The sequence below is a fragment of the Hyalella azteca genome, unplaced genomic scaffold, assembly GCF_000764305.2.
Source record: "Hyalella azteca isolate HAZT.00-mixed unplaced genomic scaffold, Hazt_2.0.2 contig14089, whole genome shotgun sequence".
Taxonomy (NCBI): Eukaryota; Metazoa; Arthropoda; class Malacostraca; order Amphipoda; family Hyalellidae; genus Hyalella; species Hyalella azteca.
This window is the reverse complement of record NW_025943988.1, coordinates 605,570-628,598: the sequence shown is the minus strand read 5'-3', so window position 1 is coordinate 628,598 and position 23,029 is coordinate 605,570. Positions and strand designations below refer to the sequence as shown.

The following is a 23,029-nucleotide window of genomic DNA, read 5'->3' as shown; positions in this document are numbered from 1 at the left end:
CAAGTAACGGAATATTAATGGATCCTCATATGAAGAGTCAAAATGAGATAAATTTTTGGACAGGTAAGTTTCTTAATTCTTTACCCTAAGAAAATCGGAAGTATATACTTGTTTAATCAAACATTTACCATGAACTCCTTTGATTACTTTATCTCATTGAACAAATAAACGTCGTTCTCACGGGAAATTATTCGTACATATATATTCACTATATAATAAATAGTTTTATACATATATCGGCTTTTTTGGAAAAATTTAAGATTTGTGGGAGGTAACTAGAAAAATTAACAGAAATCTTCGAAACTGACGCATTTCGATCGCAATTTTGAACCTTTTAATGTTTTTTTGAACGGCGGCAAATTAATTCTTTCTGTTCTCATCATAAACAAACTCCTTATCAGGCTTGCAGGAGATTCTGCACCAAAAATAGCGTAAATCCTTCAAAATACTTACCAATTCTCGCAGAGAGGAAAATAAACTTTCTATCTAAAATAAACATTCACTAAGGAAAGCCATAACTCTTCACGGGATTTGTGACTCTGTCATCCTTTCAACACGATGGTTCACCTCGCCGAATTGCAACGGCGAAAACTTGAGTCACTTTCAAAGTTGCCAAGACCCAGATTTAGGCGCCTGTTTGTTCCGTTCGTGAGGTCTTTGATTTTCGACCGGCGACGCTTGCATGAAATACTTGAAGGCTCCAAAAAATGACTGCGTTGAACCTTACCGCGTCACCTTCCCGGTGATGTTGGTTTTGCTGCGGCTTATCGGAAGTATAATGAACTTTGAAGCGATCTTCCCGATAAAATAACATCTCTGAAAGCTCAATAGTTTAAAGATCAAATTGACTTCGATAGACAACAGTTCGATGCAGGAAAGTAAAAACTGTAATGTTCGAGTGTTACCGTAAAATATTTCGAAACATGAGGCTAATATACATTCATTTTCTATCACTTATAGCAGGATTTAAACTTTGCGTAAATGAAATTATGTAATAATAAAAATTAATTGCATTTTTTGCCATAAATCAGTGGCAAAATTGAAGACAGAAAAAATATGTTTACATAGACATTTTAGCAACAAATGAATCAGATTTTGCGTCAAACTTCATTCCAAATTGTACTTGAAATTAAACAGTTGCATATCATAGGATATTAGATTAGATGCAATGAGAAAATGGATGCTGTGTTTCAAATTATATAGTTCTGATGTGAAAACGATGTTGACCGAATAGTCTCTGCCATTGCCAACCAGTGTAATATACATAATGAGCAGTTCGTCATATTTTCATTTCAACATTTTATACAATTGTTTTAACACAATTGTAATCACTTATCATAAAATGCGATTTGAGAAATGTGCAATTAGAAATTTGATATTTTGGCTGTTGATCAATTAGTCATGATTTCGCGGGATTGAGAAGAATATGGGATAAGAGTGAATAACAGAGAATCTTATTAAATTACGCATCTCCAAAATAGTGAACAGGAAATTTTTTACTCTTTTGCATTCAATCAAGCAGAAGATAATTACTATTAGAAAGTAAACTTGGCAATTCTAAAATAATTGACGAATAAAATATTAATTTTTTAATAAAAACGCTCTTTCATATGCGTATTTAAATTACAACCATCAACGTATACCATCTATTACTAACAAGAAGCGGGTTAAAATCATTGCTCAGACAGCAGCTATTGTCTTCAATATTTAATTAAGCTGTTTTATCTCACACGTTTACTTCAAATTTCATGGAACATTTGAACATTATTACATGGCGTTCGTAAGTGCCAGCGCGGCATCAGCACAAAATTGCTTGTCGATAGTAAGCATTTTGGGCGATTGCTTTCAAAACGAGACTGTCGCTCTTGACATAAATAAATCGCTTAATCTCAGCTGTTGCCGCAAAATCCAGCAGTCTTGTTTGAGCTGTAAAAATTGCGGAGGCTCTGAAGCCCAGATGAAATGGTTCATATAGAGAACAAATTTTGTCAGAAAAACTGGTAAAAACAGGATGGATCTAAAATTGCGGAAGATCACATCATGACAGAAGGATTTTAATTTTTTCGCTTAAAAATTCACCACTTTTTCAAGCAGAAATGTCATTAAATTTGCCAAGATATCAAACTATCAATTATGATATATGATAGATATAACTTGATTCTTATTTAGTAAAATTCATTCATTTCAAACAAATAGTAAATTTTCTAAATAACAGCCCTCCTCTCATTCCGTTACTTATTTAAATATTTTGCACGGCATAAAAAATGACTGATGAAAATACATTGAAAGCTTTTTTCTTCAGGAATTTCCATTATAGTGTGTGCTATCACCTTTATGAAATAACTAATTTAAATAAAAGTGGTGCAACGGCTTCAATTAATAGCCAGCACATCATTTCTTATAAAACACATGAAATGAAATTAAATACGAGACGCAAAATCAAATTTTACTCTAAATAACGTAACAATTAATCATGATTTAATAGTAATTCCAAACCATCACGAGTCTGCCGGAATTATAGAACAGTGCATCAGTTGAATCGGCTTACAATAGACCACTAACAGCAGCTCCATTGCAACGTCATACCGCACCCGCTGCCTCGATTCCCGTATTACCTCCGATATTGGTCATTAAATTCATGAAACGCCACCGAACATCATTCACTGCAGATTGTGAGGAAATTAATCGATTGCGTTTAAATACTATGTGAGCGTTGGTAAATCAGTTATGAACTCACAACAAGAGATTCGAAATTCGCTGGAAGTAACAATCGAGGTGTGAACGTAATACTTGAGAATATATTTTGCCAAAAATAATATAATGTTTAGAATATTGCAAATGAAATATTGAAAATAATGATCAGAAAAAATGTGATATATATTTCTGCAAGATTTGTATGAGAATCCACTAAACGGAATTATTTAGAAATATATGAAGGAGTGGATTTTATTTCAATTTATAAAGTTTGTTGAGTGTAAAAGGTTTACTTAAATTAGAAATTTATTATAGAAACAGTTACTTCAAAAAAGGATATCATTCAAGATCAAAAATGTACAATAATTCGAGCAAAAAACTTGTTAACCTTAACTCAGGATAATCTAAATGATAAGTTTCGAGCTCATTGCTTGTCATTATTTCGGAAGCTCTGTAATTTGGCACGAATTGAAAAGAGACAAGCTGGTGGCACAATAGGAAATTGTGTCTCGCGGCTAACACAAATTGGCCAGGTAGCGTACTTCTAATCCGATAGAAACGCCCGTCTAAACTGAATTATCTTCCGCATGATCGAGTTTCCTTGATAGCGCTGAATGATTGGCTGCCAAATTGCGCCTGTCTTTTTCAGTCTGGAAAAATCGGTCACCGACAAAATAATAATGAACGGCTAAGAATTTACCAGGCTGGAGAAGACGTTCTTTAATCAAGAACTTAATAAAACGTCGAAATCATGTGTTGTTGAAAGTTTAGTCATCTCGGTTCTGTGGAGAGTCACAGCAGTTTTACTTCAGGAGTGCATGCAAATTCAAACAGTTGAACCTAATTAAATTATTTCTTCATGAGGTGAAATGAATATCTAAATTAAATGAACGCTCAAATTAATTGCGTGAGTGCAATTTCAATATTTTTTTGTATGATTCGAATTAGAGCTGAAGCATTTCATCTGCTCTGTTGCCTCAAAACAGAAATTATTGTCATAATTAAGTAATAAATTATTATTAAGTTAATATTTGAAATAATAATTCGTTCAACGAAATTAATTAACGTGAAATCTATCTTTATTTAGATATTTATGCGGCACTTTCTGGAAAACATGATTACATGGAATACTTGTCATGAATGTCTCCTATATAGCAATAAAATATCGCATCAATATATAACTGTGGAACTAGATAGAAAAAAATGTCAAATTCATAACGATGACTTGCATTTAATGTATTTTAATGTATTTCTGATTAGGAAATCGACATTTTTGACTAAAAAATTAAGTTATCGAGCAATAGATCTCCCGATCACGAAACATACAAAGGCCCTGAAATGTAATTGATGACCAGGAAACACACTTAACGACCATTAATAATGTATGAAAACCTCCATGAAGAAAATATTCTCTCAAGTTTTAGTCTTTAATAAGAATTAATATTAATTTAACTGGGAAAAATACAGCTATTAGCAAATGCAAACTTCTCTTTGATGCTAGAAAACGACGTCAATTTTATTGATTAAAGAGAAAGCAATATATTATTGAAATTCAAATGGCAATTCGAATTTCAAATGGCAACTCGAAATTCAAATGGCAATTTGAAATTCAAATGGCAATTTGAAATTCAAATGGCAATTTGAAATTCAAATGGCAATTTGAAATTTTAATGGCAATTCGAAATTTAAATAGCAACAGAACTTCTTAAGTTTCAGAAGGAGAGAGGTCAAGCTTCAGAGATCACCGACTCCTTGTGTTTGTTGAGGCCTCTAATATGTCTGAAAATTTCCTCGCAGTTGATCAGATGGACCTTGGCGTTATTCCAGAGCCTAGCGCATCAAAAGATTAGAAAACAACATAAAAGAAATTCATGCTTCACTCGCTGATTCATGATTAAAGTAATATTCGAAAGATAATGAATGAATCAGTGATTGAATAATATTCGATTTGAAATTTGATCGCCATTCTTCAGTGACTTTAGGCTAGAGAAGAAGACTTTGAATCTATTCCTGATTACCCATTAAAATTTAACCCTAATATATGCTCTTTTCTCGACAGATATTTATTTATAATTGTATTTGTTGCTTACATTAAATTAATGCTAAAAGACACAATAAAGTTTATATGTTTGTGGTTGCAATATATCTGCAACCCTGTACATACTATAGTATATTCATCTTAAACACGTGTGTGTTTAGGACGAATTTTAATTTTCGTGAAATCAGACACGCTTAATCCGTGCCAATAAAATTTATAGAAAATAAAAATACGGGTGGAATTCTCTCACCAGAGTGCAGGCATATTGTAAGCACGGCTTCCATTATGCTACGACAATGGATAATTAATACTCATCATTTGATTCGTCATCAAACGTATCACATCAATGAGATGTAATAAAAAAGTTACATTCACTTCTGTTGTCGAATCATTAGGCGTGCATTCTATTTGATGGGAAACAAGAATAAGCTCATTTGAAGCAAAGAAATTATCTGGGGGAACGCATAAACACAAACAAAGATCAAACAACATAAACAATTGATCTAGAATTTTTTCATAATGACGTATATACATATCTTGTATATATTTGTTTAAGCTTGTGTGTGGGTTTGTGTGTTTGAAACCTGGCGCTGTAGCTGCGCTATTTGTCCGTCATTTGTTTACCAGGTTCACGCTGGCAATGTGTAGAGTGGGATGCGTTAACTCCCTGTTATTTTATTCACTCAGCGGTTGCGGTTGTGGTGGCCAAGACTTCGTAACGTGTATTCAGTTGAATGTCGTTAATTTTTTAGCCTCAACTACCTGTTTTTCATGTCAATTCATTTGTTGCAACCATTGTACCTCTCACGATTTCTTTGAGTGGCGGGTAAGCTTATTAGCCGATAGTAAGAATTTTGTCTTCCTTGTTTATGCTGCTATAAAGTACTGCCATAATACCAATGGCTGGAAAGTTAATTATTTCAATTTATATATTTTACCTCGTGTTCCTTAGATTAATACTGATATATTCCCCAATTGAGTTCCTCTGTTCCTGTAATTTTAGGGTAAACTTGCCATTTATTTTCCCATGCAATTGTTGATTATTTCTGGTGGAAGTGGGCTCTTTCTATTATAAGTCTACCTACGTACCTGGACCTACTCTGAATGAAAAGAAAGGGTGTCTAGTGTTCTGCATTGGTGAATGCAACCGTGACCATAGCTAAATTTCTGGATTGGACACTGGCAGCCCAAAACTTCGTCAAGCAATGACTGTGATAAGCGGATGCGCTTAGGTCTACTACGTCAGAGTGACACACTAGTCTCGACGGATATGTTGCGAACCTTCATCGACTGAAGAAGATACGCAGAAGACGTCAGGGCGGCCAAGCATGACCAATGTATTTGTTTGACTTTAGGTTATTTGTGTTGCTTGGCTTGTGACTGTACTGGTAGTAAGATTATTACTCTTTGGGAGTGGGCCACCTAATGTACCTTTTTTAAGCCACGCAATAAAATCTTGCTTAAGTCTCAACTCTGATCGTATCAGGTTTTTAATTCATTTTCACTATCGCGAACATAATGGAGCGATAGTCTAAATATGTTGGGAGCTCTCCCACAACAGCGCCATATATAAACAGGGCTTTTTGGGACGCGTGTCCACGATACTTATCGTGTCGGGATATCACCTGGACCTGATTATTAATTAGTCTGAACGCATATTATTTAATTAGTCATATATAATTAGTCAGGACGCAAATTTAGTCTTATTTAATTTTTCCGGACGCAAATAATATCATGTTTTTTATATATCAATGTACATAATTTCATGCACTCATTCTTCCTTCAATTGTTTGTTACTTTTCAATCCAAAAAGAGCCAAGTTTTTATTTATATTTTCAGTGCCAAAATTCTGCAATGTTTTGCAGGGTCGTCGTCAAAACAGGAGCCTCTCACAGCAACGTTGGTCGAGCTTATGACATGATAGAAAAATCAATAATCCATCTCTGCTGAAGGTGAGCCCAGGAATTTCGTTTCCAATAAACCAATAGACTTATTGGAGCATTTAATAGAAGCTTTAGAACGAGCCTACCTCGGCCCACGATGCTTATCGGGCGATCAGCTTAACTGAAACTCTACTGAAATGTGTCACATATTCCGAGCAATAATCGTAGCGTGATATTACACAGACTACGCGTTTTATACCCCAAGCTGAATGTGATATTAAAATGAAGTTCCGAAATTGGTTATAGTCGAAACACCTGCGTGAAATACTCCAATACGTGTAGCTATTTGCCTGATCACAACGCGCGACGCTTATGGACTGTTATACGTAAAGCTGTGGCTGGGAAGGAAATTAGGCTTCGAAAATTTTTGGTATACAGCCCAAAAATATTAAAGATATTCCGACCAGTTTGAAAATATTTTGTTATGAATTAGACTTTAATGCTCCGATAAATAAACTTTTACCTCCGATAAAAAATAAACCTCCGATCAACCTTTTAATAAACCTCCGATCAAGTTAAAAGAATAGCCTCTTTAGGATTCCATTTACAATTTTCTGTGCTTAAGAACGAGATTCCGAATTTGGATTCCTTTGGCATGTATTGATTGATTCAGAGTTTTCATTACTTATTTCGATGATTTTTCTATAATTTATCGGTCTAACTGATAAAAAATATGTGTCCAGAGCATAACTCATAATTATCTACATATCAGTTTTAAATTAATGATCACCTATCAATTCAGGCTTATGAACCTCAGCGCAATGCTTGGGACTCGCTGATGGCAATTCCAAGTTTTTCAACCATGCAAATTTTTACAGAAGTTATGATGTTTCAGCCGCTGAACTTCGAGTAAATGCCATAATAAAGTGACCTCGATAACTTTACGCGGTGATGAGGTATAGGCTGCAAGTTCTGGTAATTTTCTGCATGTTGAAATTAAATTAAGTCAAGGAAAGCCAAACACGAAAGTCAAGGAAAGCGTGAAAATTGTATAACACCATTTTTCCCTTTCATTTAAGCACAATATACAGTGAGGATTTTCTCAACATCGAAACTGAATGCATTTTACCGCAAGAAAGTTGATTTTTCCGCATTTCCAAAACCCTTAAACTTGATAATTTTCTTAACTTAAACTCGATCACGTGAGCAACATTGAAAACCAACATACCATCACACACCAGAGCCTGAAACTCAGTCTTTCAGTTCAACTCTTGCTTTCAGTCAAGAGTCACAGGAAATCCCAATAGAATGGGTAGCTTCCCTTTAGATTGCACTGTTTACCTGACTTGTCTCGGGAGCCTTGGCGTGAGCTCGAGTCAATGTTTGTCTACACTGAGGTGCTGTTTACCTACGCTCTGATATGCACGGTGCGAACCACTTTCAAGTGTCAATGTTTGCATCCACTTGTGAAAGGGTGAGGGAGTGATTTCCTATAAGCACTGATATGTGCGCTGAGGACAGTTTGTGCAAATGAACGCGGTAGTGTTTGCTCACGGTCGTGAGATGGTGAGAGGACTGTGCGTATAATCGCTATCTCTAACCTTTACCTCAACCGTTACCGTACTTAAAGGTCATAAAACTGGAAAAAAGTTGGTCAACTTTTATATCATTGTGTAGGGTACACGGAGAATGTTCATCATGTATTTTTCCAATTTTTTCCCTTGAATCAGGAATTTAGCAATTGTAAGTGAGACAACGATGCTGAAAATAGCAGTTAGAATATGATTGGTTAATCTTCAAGTAAGTGAAATCGATCAAGTTAGCAAAAACCTGCCCCGCCGGAGGTTTGTTTACGACAAGAAAAATTAATTTCATGGAAATTAAATTTGAGATTACCGCTGGAGAATGGCTGCATTCATTAGTAATATTTCTAATAGAACCCTCTCGATTCTTGGTAAATAATTTGAATGTCCGTGACCTGGTACCACTACCCGTATCTAACCTATGTCATTCCTGCTCTATTATGTGATTATTTAAAAATATTATTGTAGTTCTGCTGGAGGAAACCAGTTACATGATTTTCCTCTTTTTGTACATGTGATAAACATCTTAGTACCTTTAAGAGTAACTTAGCCGAATTTTTTAAACACTCATTGTCTTTAGACTATCATATACATATTAGGGGCTGAGAAGGCTGCACCTGCAATGAAATTTTAATTTCTCTACTCTACTGACAATTAATATCAATATGATCTTTATCAGCTTGGCGCAAAATTCGCTTATGATTATGTTTCGGTTGTCATAATTAGACTAATTCCACAATCAAGCGTCACATTTGAACGCACGCTGTTTTTTCATGTCGATATTGAAACAATTGTCATAACACTACTAAAATTCCACCAAAAATTCCAACAAGAATTATAATATAACCATTTAATGGTAGCTGTATCCAGTATATCCATGTTTTTCATCTTATATGTATTTGGTCGTACTCTTTCAAAAATAATTTAAGACGGCGAATAAAAAAGTAGTCGCGGTTTTCATATTGTCCTAGAATTATCAACAATGTTGAGGAAATTCACTTAATAAATCCAAGAAAAATATCACATCGTTTGCGATATTTGAAGCTCTCTCAACCAATAGAGTAAGTTCTCAAAATTCCCTTGAAGCGTGCGCAGATTTATTTAACTCGTGTCAAGGCACTAAAGTTTAATGGCTTATACATGTTTAAAATAACTGGATGTCGTTCTTCTCATGAAAATTTATTCTCCGGCCAAGTCTCAAGACGAATTTGACTATTTATTTGCCTCATGCGTATGAGATTCCTATATTAAATTTGTGGCTAGAGCCTCGCAGCTTCAGATTTTCGACACGTGCCAACAAATTTCTTTTGCTGACTAAATTCATCGTATTAAAGGGACATTTACTGTGCCATTCTAAGGGTCCTTATGCGGCTTCGGCATCGTTGATCATAAATAGAGAAGAACGATTGTCATCCTCACCAAGAGCTTCGATGGCACGTTATCGTGCTAACTTACGACCATCGAGAGCTCTTCACAAGTCTGCTTTGTTTGAAAAGAATGGCTGCATGTGAGTTATCATCGAACAAGAATTTCTGAATTTAGGAGCAGCTTCCGTGATGAGCACCTCAGATAAGTCAGAAGGAACGAAATTTGTCGGAGTGGAATGCTTCTTCAAATATTTCAAGACCTTCCCGTTTGTGGCTCGCATAGAAATGATTTATTGGTTTCTCCTCGATTATCATTTTTAAGACATGAAGACGTAAATAGATTTGGTGCTGTTATGGATATTATATTGCAAAAATATTTCCGATAAGTCATTATAAATGATGACAAGTTAACTCACGGATAATTCAGTGGTAAAATCAAATTAAATATACTGTTATTTTTAATGTAGAAAAATATTCCTTTTTTCAAGTTTTCTTCATATGACTTTAAAATATATTGTGCTATGTATGGGCCTATTTTTAATTAGGAATATTATTTCTATGTTCAAATCAAACGGACTTCAGTAGTTAAAACAATTATATTTTTCGACTTAAAATGACCAATGATTGAAAATGTCTGAGATTATTATGACCATAAAAATGTCTAAATGTACACAGTTCAAAAAGCTGCCGATAATAATAGGAGAATATATAATATAAAATACTTGATTTTTTAATACAAAATTCAAGCCCAGAATTTCTGCCTTGACTAATGACATAAGATATTGTTCTTGCCATCATACAAATTTATATCCCGCATTTATTAAATTCGTTCATGTGCTCGATTTTGAGGAATTTTCGAGCAGCTTCTGCTTCACATAATTTATTCCGTGAGAAAATACAACAATTTCTTTCATAAGAAGCTTAGTTCAGTCGCCTCTGGAGCGAGGAAACAAAAGCTGATTGCTAAGCTTCTTACATTACAAAGGCTCAGTTTCAATGTAGCTGTGACAACAAGAAACTAAGACAAGTCTTCTCAAGTCTTAATATCACCTCTAAACTTTTCACAATCTTCTTTCAGGTTCCGCAATCAGAGTTGCGAATGTGTTTGCGAATGGCTTAAAAAGTTTGTTCTATGGTCTTTACATACTAAATTAATGCAGTATTCAAATTCACGATTCCTTAGTCCATCTTCTTTAAAAATTATGATATACTAAATCAAATTTTTATACTAACCATGTCGGTAATACGAACAATGAATCTTTCGCTTTCGGCTATTGATTAAAATTCATGTAGACAAACAAAATTTTACAGTCGAGACTTCGAAATCACCTCAGTCAGGGTGCCGATAAAAAAATTTGTAAGAACACGTGTGTCTTTTGAATTAGTTTAGTAGCCCCTCATATGTCTGTCATCAATGCTACGGAGACGCTGCGGGGGCTCATCTGTATGCATTACTTTCACTCCGCTGTAACGACTCTGGCAACGTCTTAGAATTGTGATCAGAATGTTCAACTGCGAGAAATTCTCTCCCCAAAATGCGCCGGAATAACATTAGTGGGCGATGGGATCTCGGTCTCGTAAGATCAATAATCTCGGAAGTCTCTTGCCGGGAAGTTTTTCGCGAAAAGTTTCAAGCGGGGGCCTGGTATGCATTCATTTTAATGAGAATACTATATCTATTAAATGTGAAGATATTTCTTTGAGTTTAATTTAGCTCATTAGTGATTATGCAACTATAAATAATTTATCGTAAGTTGTAGCAATAAATTAGTTTTCAGTATTTACACGGGTACGGTTGCAGGGGAAGAATTTGGAATCCGGACACCTCACATGTTAAGAAATTCTATTAAAAACGCAAAAAATTCAACATCATTTAAGCAATAAATCCATTCGAATCGCTCCAAGGGACTTCGTGTAAATATCAAGGTGAACAGCAACAAATATTAAAGTGAATAAATAACTAGAAATGACTTTACTCTCAATATTATCAGTGAATATCTTACTTTCTAAAGTGTGCACTAGTTGAGTAGTGTCGATGTATCCATCAAATATTGAGAATATAATAAGAAAAAATAAGTATAATGAGGCTTTACTAGTGTTGCTACGGAACGCATTTCACGGGAGATGCGTCGGCAAGAGGATTTATAAGCGAGCTCTAACAATAATAAATTGCTGCTCTGGCAAAAACAATGTGTTACTCTGAATATAAATCCGTCAGATTTATGACCCGCTCCTGGTGGACTCGAGAAATTTGTGGAATGATTTTCGAGGGGTCGCGATCTTAAAATTGAAAAACTTTCGAAAAATTACTCGTTTCATCAAATTACTATTGATTTTAAAATAAAAAAATGAAAAATAAATAACATTGATTATAGGTAGTATGCACTATAATTTTTTAATAGTTTCCATGCATTTGCTCTGTAAATAGTTTTATGAATACTTTTCTGAAAAAAAATTATTTTAACATTTGAAAGTTAATAAATTTGAAGCAATTTGCTGCAAACAATTGCAAACAACAATTTACTGCAAACAACAAATTTTACAACAAAAATTTGTTGTAGAAAAATTTGTCATCAAAAAATCGTATAATTTTTAGTTTATCGTTAGTTTAATTTTAAAATTAAGAGTTTCGATCATTTTTACTGAAGTGCAATCGTAGCTGCTGGAATTTAAAACTCCTAAAATTTTTATGTGTATTCATTAAGATTTAACAACACATTGTAAAATATTAACTGAAAAAATTTGTTTCTGTGTAGTTCATACAGAGCATTTGCGATGTTGGATAAGGAAAAGAAAAGATAGGGAAGAATTGAATAATGATAGTAATAATAGTCATTATTATACTAATTACTATACTTCTATGAATTTAATTATAAATTATTATAATAATAATAATTATCATGGTAAAATCATTTAGGTTTTAAGAAACGGTATTAGTAACCAGTACGAAGCAATTCGTTTTTCATGTTGTAACCGTGTGATTTTTCACCAGACGAAATCGAGATGATATGAGCCAAATAATCAGACTTATGCAACAGAAGCTTTATTCAGAAAACCAACGATGGCTGCCAAGTAAACAAGCGTCCATAAAAAAATTTTCAGCCTCAATGTTTATACAAGAAATTCCCTAGTGAAAAATGCCCTTCAAATTTACCGAGTGAATAGCAGTAAATGTTTCACAATATTTCAGGAAAAAGTGGAGCGTGAAGCAAGCCTATCAATTGAATTCTTTTCAGGCCGACGCCTTCGCAGGCTTTTGTGCTTCAGGAAGTAGAAATAATGGAGAACGCGAGCACTGCAAGCACAACATGTCATTTCGATAAAGAAGTTCTCAGTTATAATTTTAACCAAATGTTATTTATGTTATGTTATGTTATTTATGTTATTATTATTATTATGTTATTTATATATGTTATTTACGAGGGCAATCGTTAATTTCAAGTCCAAGTGGAATTATTAATAATTTAGTGATCTCTGAAGAAGAAGAAGCAGCAGAGATTTCAGACTTATAAGCAGAGGTTTTATAAGAAAAATTTGTGCATTCACTTATGTAGAATTGAGTAGACAAATTAGACAAATAGATTACACGACTATGAATTGAAGAACTTTGTATTATGTTGGTTGCAAAAATATTGTGGCAATAAACCTTTTTCTTTGACGGCAAATACAATCTTTTTAGGACCCTGGTACTTTGTTCACAATAAATGACATTCATTTGAATGTTGAACAGTCAGTTAACAGTTGAATAAGAAGACCACGAATCCAAGCTCATAACGAAATACGAAAGTGGATTAATTTCGCTCGCGAGATTTAGAAAAGACAGGCTGTCCATCTTGAAAGGGCAGAATGGCTCTTGGTGAGAAGGTCAAAGAATCTGCGTATTTAGGAAAAAAACTGAGAACTGAGACGACTTTGCCTCACTGCCCAAATTGAGTGAAGGTGTGGCATTTGGATGACTTCACTTATCATGCATCTGAAGGGCATGCTCCTGGGAGGATAGCTATTCATTTCAATCTCTCCAATGAACGAGATGTATTACTAAGCAATGAATGGTCATAACGTTCAAACATTCATTCACTCAATTCAACATTTTTATTAAACCAACATTGGGATTTATCTTTGATTAGGAAAAAAATATTTATTAATGCAATTATATATATATATATATAACTACGAAAGAAAAATTATCTACTAGAGCAAACGTCAAACATATCTGCATTTATTTTACAGATTTATCTTGTCACACTAAAGAGTAGCTATTGTGAGTATGAAGATACTTCATTATAACAACTAGAAAATAAATGCATTCATCTCGCTCTCCCATATTAGCTCATGCAGGCTTATGCATCAAGGCATAAAATTCGTATTTTTTCCATTTCTGAAGTCGGTGCATTGGAGCCTTGCAGCGCCGGCGCCCCGCGACAGTGCCCAAGTTTGGCGAGCAAACGTCAGCTCGAGCTGCTAATTAGTGAAGCAAAGGGGGGAAATTCCCCGGACTGTTCCATGGCAATAAAAACAGTGATAAAGTCTTCGTGTTTGCTGAGTGTGTTTGAGTCGAGGGGAATAAGAGCTCGTATAACCGTAATTGTAAAAAATTATCAAACAATGAGGGTGGCAAGAACTGGCACTTCTTGGGAGTACCAAAATAGGAAATGACAGAATGCAAAACTGAAATGCTCCATTAATTTTATAAATCTAAATTAAAAATAAATATATAAATAATTATAAATATGGTGAAATTTATATGGAAATGACGGTAGGAGAGAATATTAAACATCCTGATCTAGAACATTGTTCTTAAACCTAAACTTAAAATAACCTCAACGATAAAATTTTTGAAACACTGTTGTGAAAGAGTTTGCCGAACGCAACATCAGAGGTATTATGTAGAGGATCATGGATCATATTTATAAGTGAGCTCGAAAATCCCCACAAAGCTTAAAGTTCCCAGGTTAACAGAACGAATTATTGTTATTATGATTCTCTTTTGCCAGAACGAAAGTCAATACTTATTTTCGAACAAATATTTTGATGCGAACGAAATTACAAGATTCCAACATTGCTCAAAATTGCCGATTTCAATCCCTATTGATTGTTGTTGATTGATGGTACGCAATTTTCATATTCATAATTTGACGCGTAAGGGAAAAAAACACAAAGGTGAATCGCACTGTAAGAGGTCATAATGCAGAGGTAGAAAAATGAGATGGTTACAAAAACATTACTGGTACAAACCTAATTACCTGGAACAGCGTGGTTCCATGATAACCTGCATTCAAACGAACCAATGACACTCAAATACCTTACGAATTACATTTACACGAATACGAATTCATACACTTTCAGCCTCGGAGATTACGAGTAACGCGATCGTTCGGGTACTGACATGACCACAACTCTGACGGGACGATTTAAAATGCCGGTAGCTTTAATTAAACGGAAAATTTTAAAAAGCAACTGCCACTGAAATACCCTAAAACGATAAAAAACATTCTGACTTATAAATATTTTCTGCTTTGACCCTGGCTCCAATAGACTACAGATAACGATGGTCACTTTATTTCATCCACGTAAGCAAAATTTACAAAAATTTAAAGCACAGAAAAAATAAAATAAATTCACCATATTTTGATTGAAAACGCTTTGGAGACCAATGAAATTACGATGTATTTACTATGCAATTTCTTTATCTTCAAATTTTTGCTGGATTTATAATTTGAGAATACGATAAAATTAAGAAATTTACTGAAATGATACTAATATTTGTATAAGTGACAAAGTTGCCGCTGTTTGCAGAAAAATGACTGCCCAAAAAAAAAAAAACAGATAATTTAAACCACACCGACTTCCTGAACACCCAAAGCGCTATATAAATAAAAAATCCTGCGAAATATTAGTATAAGCGCTAAGTCATGTCACAGGCATCCGAGAATCAAAAATTAACCTAAAGAGCACTTTCGTGAGTGTTGCCGTTTAAAAAATAAAAAAAAATTAATTGCACCAATTATTATAATCACTATTCCTAGGACCTCACGGTTGGGTAGTAGGCGAATTCTATCGCTGCAATTAAAGGCAGTCACTGAATAGCTTGATGATTAAGCACGGTAGAGAATCGATAAAATTCAAAATACATACAATAAATGTATACCGTAGTCAACTTGGTATACACAAAATATACCGTATTGAGTCTACTACGTACAATAGTGCCGCACAATATATCTCCAATTTATGATCATCAACTCTACGTGGAACGGATTATAATCAGCTAATTAATGCAACTCTTAATCCAGGAAAATTTTTAAATATATATTTTGTGATTGAAAAAATTTTATGTATGAACTTCCTGTAAAGATATATGAAAAAGGGTTTCGTTACGAGCCAGGTTGAAAAAACGTTCAATACAACGCCCGAGGTTACACCGGTGTGACGAATGATCACTGTGGATCTGCCATTTATCTAATTATCACTTTCCATTAGACAACAGTCATTTCAACAACGTTTAATTAACGTTGATTTAAGAAAAAAAAATTCAAAACGAAGTTTTATCACCGTCGAATTCTGGTGAGTTATTGCAGTTACTGAGGACGGGGATCCGTGCATAGCGGGGTAGTGAGCATTGAGCGTACAAGGCTTTCTTCTGGAAGAAATTTGTATGTCAGGGAAATTTCTTAATGATAGGATTATAGTCAGCACTATACTATTATGGTAAAGTATAAAATACATATAGTATAGAATATGAAAGAGAACGTCAATCACTCCACGAAGTCGCAGTTTTAGTGGACATGAAACAAAATAGTAGGCCTCTTAAATATTTTCTGAGCTGGTGGAAAAATGAAAGAAAATTGTCGAGACAGACTATTTTGACAGAGCATATGCTCTATTAAATGTATCTACGGTATTTACATCCAAGATTTGACTATAGAAGCATGATGTTTTTGTTGCGTGTATTCCGTCGATTTAATTACAAGATAAATTTTGAATATTTTTTTAAATTGGAAACAAAATTTCCTAATATAAAACTTTATTAGAAGGACAGACATATGTACTTCAATACACTTTAATAAATAATTCAAACGTAATTTCATGTAGTATGATCGTAAAAAATCATTGAAAGAAAAAATTTAGACCAAAATAACCTTTTTGATTTCCATCGAATTTTGAAGCACATGCATTTATTTTTGGGATTGTCTTCAAACATGTTTTTTCTTCACATAGAAAACGAAATTAAAATTTTGCACCAACTACTGTAATTATTTGGGTCGGTGTATAAGATTTCTCTGATTAATGATATATCTCCATAGTTCTTCGTTTTAAAGTTGAATTTTAGTCAATATTTCATGATGATAAACAAAAATCAAAAATTTATATGGGCGTTCCTTATACTAAGGCCTATGATTTAAACATTATTTGCGAGCGAAAAATGATTACGGTCAACAAACGAAATTACGGTCAATTGACTGAAATACCTAAGCTGAAGATTGACTGAAATACCAAAAGAAAAAATATTCTGAAAAGTCTTATTGAAAAAGTTGGATCCTGGGCAGAAGAGATTAAATTATTGAGAGGAATGAATTAAAAGCTATTTTCAAATTGATCAGTCAGACAGGAGACTGATCTAGTATAGTAATTGGTAAGTAAAAATATTTGCCCGAAAATTTTTAACAAAATAACAAAAACAATGAAATTGACGTTCCATTTATATTGTAAGTAATAAATATTTTTAATTTCACCGCGCAAATGCTTTTCTCAGAAATAGAATGTTCATTTGAAGCATTTTCCTTTGAATAAAATGTCCACAATCGCTTTATCTACATCAGCGTTCATTGAACCAGAGAATACTTAGAACGCAGTCATTATTTGCTGCTACCGAAGCATTCTGCTTTGTAGCGGAACAATATAAGCATAAAGTTTAAGTTGTGCAAGTGTCTTTTACGTATCTCCAATATATAGTCTTGTGAAACGACTAAAATACTTGGCTTTTTCAGAGGCCGAATCTGGAGCCAAAGTTATAGTCGGAAGCTCTGGCGAACTTTCAACATAAAACCATTGGCAATCCTCGCAGCACAAAAGCTTGAGATATGAAAAGTGAAATCCTTCCTTTAGATTTTTATGGATGCTTGTTCGCAAAATAATTTTGTATTTGTCCCATCGGCAATTTTTATTTCGCGTTTATGTCAATCGCTGGTGTGTTTGTGGCATCAAGCATTTTTCTTTGATTCTTTCTTCGTTAGCGGACGATATGATTGTTGAAGAGAAAACATTAGTAGTTTAATTTTTCAACTCTTGAGATAAATTTTGAGCAGTGTTGTTTAATTGCGAGGTATAATGTAAGTCAAACAGTTTTCTGTAGTATTGATCGCAAGTGTAGATCAGTGGTCTTTCTGGCTCACCAACCGGTAAAATTGATATTGCACGGATAAACTATCTTGCCCCAGTCGCATTGTCAGTCAAATAATTTACAAAAGAAGTGAAGTGAAACTGCCTGTAACTGAAGTGAAGTGTAACTGCCTCGTGTAATTAATAATTCAACGACCAAGCGTGTATGGAACTGTACAGACTGACCGAAGGAATAATTGTGACATAACGACTTACTGCAAGACATTCGAAGTGTGATTTATTTGCCGCAAAAACTGTTTGACTTGCAAAATACCTGGCAATTAGATTCGCATTTTATTCTAGTCATCTCTTAGGACTCTGATACCTTTTAATGTTTCCTGTCGCTCACTGCTTCAAATTTATTAACTTTATTTATTATATCATGAAAGATTGTTCAATTTAATCTTTCAACGGCAACGATCAAATAAAATTTTCGTTACCCTTGTCAAGGATCTTTCAGCAACCCCTCCAACCACTCAGTGCCTCTACTCTTAAAGTTCCCGACACAATAACTACGAGGTAATAACATCCACTGACTCGGTTATTTACCCGTTCTTTATACGGCTCACAATATGTTGCGACTTGTAACAGTTGTGTGACGAGTTACCCATTATGTCAGGACGCCACAAAAGCTGGCCGCTATCGCTTCTTGTCTGCAGCGACGTAAGCACGCCTCTACGTCAAGTAGCTCGGTCTCATGGAGATCTACGTCTCGACAAAAAAAAAAGAGCTTGTGGCCACCTTTGTTATTATTGTTTTCGAGTGAGCAATAAACTGGCTTCCATGCCGTACGGTATGGATGAATTATAATAGATCTAAATTTTTTGGAAGGCTATCGTTGATATGTACCCAGATACCAGGTTTAAAATTTATGAAAATCTTTAATATTATGAGAATATTTAATCTTTCATCACTCAGTAAGCGAGCAGTATTAGTTTTCTTTCCTAGTTAAAAAATTGTGACATTAACTTAATCCATGTTGAACTTTACGCAAACTAAAGAAGTTGTTCTGTTGCCATCGGAACGAATATTATTCTGAAGAACGAAATTCTGGTGATCTTTTCTTGCCAGTCTACAACCAGTGATTTATGTTGTATTGAACCAGGCGAGCTCAAGCATTATATGGATGGATGATTACACTCTTTCTCTGCTTACTAATGTCTACCCATTGTTTGAAAAATTTTCCTAGATATCGAAGTAGATGGCAGTAGAGATCAATAGCAGTTATTTGACAGTCGCTCGTTAGATTGCAATGGACATCCTCTCAATCATCTCAGCACACAGTCAATGTGATATCGGCTGCATGGAACACCTAAACTCAATGCGTGTAAAAATACAAAAATTTTTACAATTTATTATTCCTCTACACTGCCTCATTTCCGAAACACTTTGAGAGACTCTGTAGCTGCACGGTTTTTTGGCGATCATTATGTGTAAGTGGGGTTGATATATGTTCCATGATATTTATATATAATTGGGCATAGGTGTATATATGGTAGTGGAAATGATTTTAAAAGATAATTTTTAATGATCAGAGACAACAAAATGAAAAGTTTCATAAGGTGGTTGTGCTCATTATCTTTAAAAAGATGCAACAAATTAATACATATAATAATGTATATTATGACTAATTTTTAACAAAAATAAAAAAACTGCTGCACCGATCTTGTTTTTGAAACAAAAATTTCGATGATCAGATCTTTAATTTAGAATTTTTCACCCACGATACATATGAAGACGGATCTATTTTTCATGCGTTATCTTTATTACAAGAAAAAATTCAAATTAATATAAAAAATTTGAATTCTTTTAATCCCTCCTTGATAAGCAGTCTCAGTTTTCCAAAAGCTTTTTCTATTTTTGAAGGCCTCTTATAAATCATTAAATCAGGAAAATACCATCTACGACAAAATTTCGCCATAAGAAATTTCTTATTTTCAGTGTATATAGATTGTATTGAAGAACTATAAAGATTGTAAACAAACAAAACATAAATAAACATTGTTGCCCAATAACTTCAGTCTTCCCGCCAGAGAGTCAGCTGCAGGTGAACCAGCCTGCCCCAATGGTCGACCATGCAATGGACACTCAAGGTGGTCAAATAGGCAGGCATGTCTAACCTACTAAACTTCCAACCCAAATAACGCTGATTAAACGTTGCTTCAACAAAATATTATCGTAATCAACGTTGTTTTAACGTTATATATGCTTGAAGAGAATCTCACCCATCGTTCGCACAAGCCATCTTAAAAAAGCCCGAGGTCAATACTATTCACGGGTAATTCAATCTGGATTGGGAGGCCTTAAGACCTTAAGGCCCCGCAAGTACCAAGTACCCATAGTTCGTGAAGAGAAAACATCCCGTGACCATGCTTATGCACCACCCATTGACGGCTACCAAGCGCAGCCCGCCAGCTACACTGAGAAATGAAGCTGGTTCCATAAACAGTTTTCCAAGCGCCGACCGGTCTCGGTTGCGTTGATCATTACGAATTGGATAGTCTTAATCACCAACTGGATAGTATTTTGCGAACTGGATCGGCTCCTTCAGATCTGGACAATCTTAATTTTGGGCGCCGAAAGAATTTTATCATTAATTTGAAAGCAAATGATTCCAACGCACCTAGAATCATTTGTTGAGCATTCCAAACTGCATGATTATTTAATAATCACTCGAACAATTTTTTATCGCAGTACATCATGTACATACTTTCACATGTAGAATTTTCAAATATTTGTCTCATTCTTTACAGAAAGACTGATATGTACACTCGTGTATTTATAAATACGATGGAAAGCCAATTATGCATAACGGAATTAAGTCATTCATCTGTTGAGAGATTTAGATCATCTATACTGAATCTCTAATTCAGAAGAAAATTTTAAAATTCAATTCTAATTCAGAAAAATGTCTTAGTGAATTTTACAAGAAGATCCGAGTGCAGTTTTCATTCAGTTTTGGTAACGGCTCAATCGACATTCAAAAGTAGTCCATTGTTGAATGTCCAGGTAAATATTTGATGTTTTTAGGCGTCCCAAGGTCATCCATTTCGAAGCATGTCTGTGAGTTGTTTTGCGCTCACACATTATCTATTTTCTCTTGATAAAATTTGTCCCCTTGCTTCTTATGTATTATGATCAGTCGTGAAGTTAGGACCTAAATTATGGATTTTAATTTGATTAAATATCAACACAAAATAATCAAAAATACTATGAAGAACATTCCTTTAATCGTTTACGATATTCGGCTGTTTAAAACAAACTATAAAACATTGAATTCATTTCTTCGGATGTATATTTGAAATTTGTGAGCAGGCAAACTCGAGTTAGAGTCTCCGCAATAATATGCAGCATTTCACTTGAGATTGCGAACGACGTTTCAAAACGAAATTCCAAGCACGAATTGGTCGTAAAAAGCTCCAAGAAGTTCAGGTCCCCGTTCGAATGCATCGTAAACTTACCAAGATATTCGAGCTTAGACGTACGCTGTTCCCGGTCTCATCATAAATTAATAAAGTTTCTCGTTAAAGATGACGCCATGAACCATTTTCTTTTGAAAGCTTCTCATTTGTGGCAGGGATTTCAAGTTATAAATTAAATGCTGGATTACGAGCTGTCAAGGTACGGCCCGAACCCTGTCGTCATTGACGAACGAATTATGATTGAATTGCCTGATTACAGAGCCGCCATTAGAAAATCATCATAGTTGTTGAGGTTTGAATAGGGAAAACTGATGAGAATCCAAATTGAAAATAGGTTATATTCGGGAAATTTGTCATTGAAATGGTAAATTTTTTGCCAGAAACCTATGAATGTGTGACCAAAATACGAAATACATTCCTTGATACATACACATCCATTGCCATTTGTCTGTATTATTTAGGAAAAAACACTAATTTCATTTAATAACAGTTCTTTGTAAATGAATAATACCGAACTTGTTGTTCCTGGATTTGATAACCTCTTAGAAAAGAGAGTCCGAGTCATAATAGATTTCAGCGAAATTATTCATTTTGTTTTCCTTCTTGAACTCTCGCAGATCATGAGTGAAATTTGTACAGGATTTAAAAAATGAAACGAAATTGTTATAGACATCAATAACCAATCAAGTTGAGGTCCTAGAAATATATCGAAATGCCGAAACAATCACTTTAGTTTCTTGAGACTCACTTCAATAGAATTTGCATATTTGTGTAACTTATAATATAAATTTAAGACTCAGGAATTTATTTCTGTTGTTACTGGTGTTAATAGCCCGAAAAATGCTGAATGTACATTTTCTATTATTGTAGTCCTTGAGCTAAACGAAAGCTATGATATTCCAAACGCTCATTTCTGGTCGGGAAATTTGTGGTATTTTCAAACGACGCGAGCTAATTTTCTTTCAAAAGCTGGTGTTTTTGGGGCGGAAATGTTTCAAAAAACTGTCAATACTTCACAGGCTTTGGAATATGTTGGAGTATTTAAAGGCTTTTCACACCTCGGCATTCTAAAGCCGGTATTCAAAAGAGATTTTAAATGCACCAAAATAGCGCAATATCTTGGAGAGAAGCAGCAAGAGTTGTTGAAGGCTTTTGTACAAGCAAGCTTTTCTCAGTACATTGCATTCTGAGTTTTTAAACGTTTCCCGCTATTAGTCTTACTATCCCATTTAACACGAGTAACCATTTTTATTGAAATTCTGATGTGTTGTTAAGCATAGGAGGGATTTACATGCTCCAGTTAATTTTGTTTACAATAAATAATACAATAAAAATTTTTTTGACCATTAAAATAATTCTTTGCACAATTGAACATCAAAACTATTCTAAAAACAAAAAATATATATTTTATAATCTGGTTCGAGATTCATATAAAAAATATATCTTTGCCCAACATTATTGACGGTTTCGTTTTCTTGATTCTCGATTTATCTGGCATTCTCGCCCTTAATCACAGTTTTTGGTGACTGTGGTAGTTATTTGTCTTTATTGACCTGATTTGCTAGGACAAGAAGATCTATCTCTTCAACGGCTGGCATTCGAAAGGCGCAGGTCTCGCATTTTCTAAAAGCCAGCTGAGCTCAAAGTCTCCAGTTGCCGCGTTGCT

At 34.3% G+C, this 23,029-nt stretch overlaps 1 long non-coding RNA gene across 1 annotated transcript; it reads left to right on the top strand.

Annotated features, from left to right (window-relative positions):
* Positions 1 to 5,423: 5,423 nt before the first annotated feature.
* On the top strand, positions 5,424 to 9,986 carry LOC125178969. Its single transcript, XR_007157101.1, has 3 exons — positions 5,424 to 5,558; positions 6,598 to 6,684; positions 9,557 to 9,986. It is a non-coding gene; the product is annotated as an uncharacterized LOC125178969 (long non-coding RNA).
* Positions 9,987 to 23,029: the final 13,043 nt, after the last annotated feature.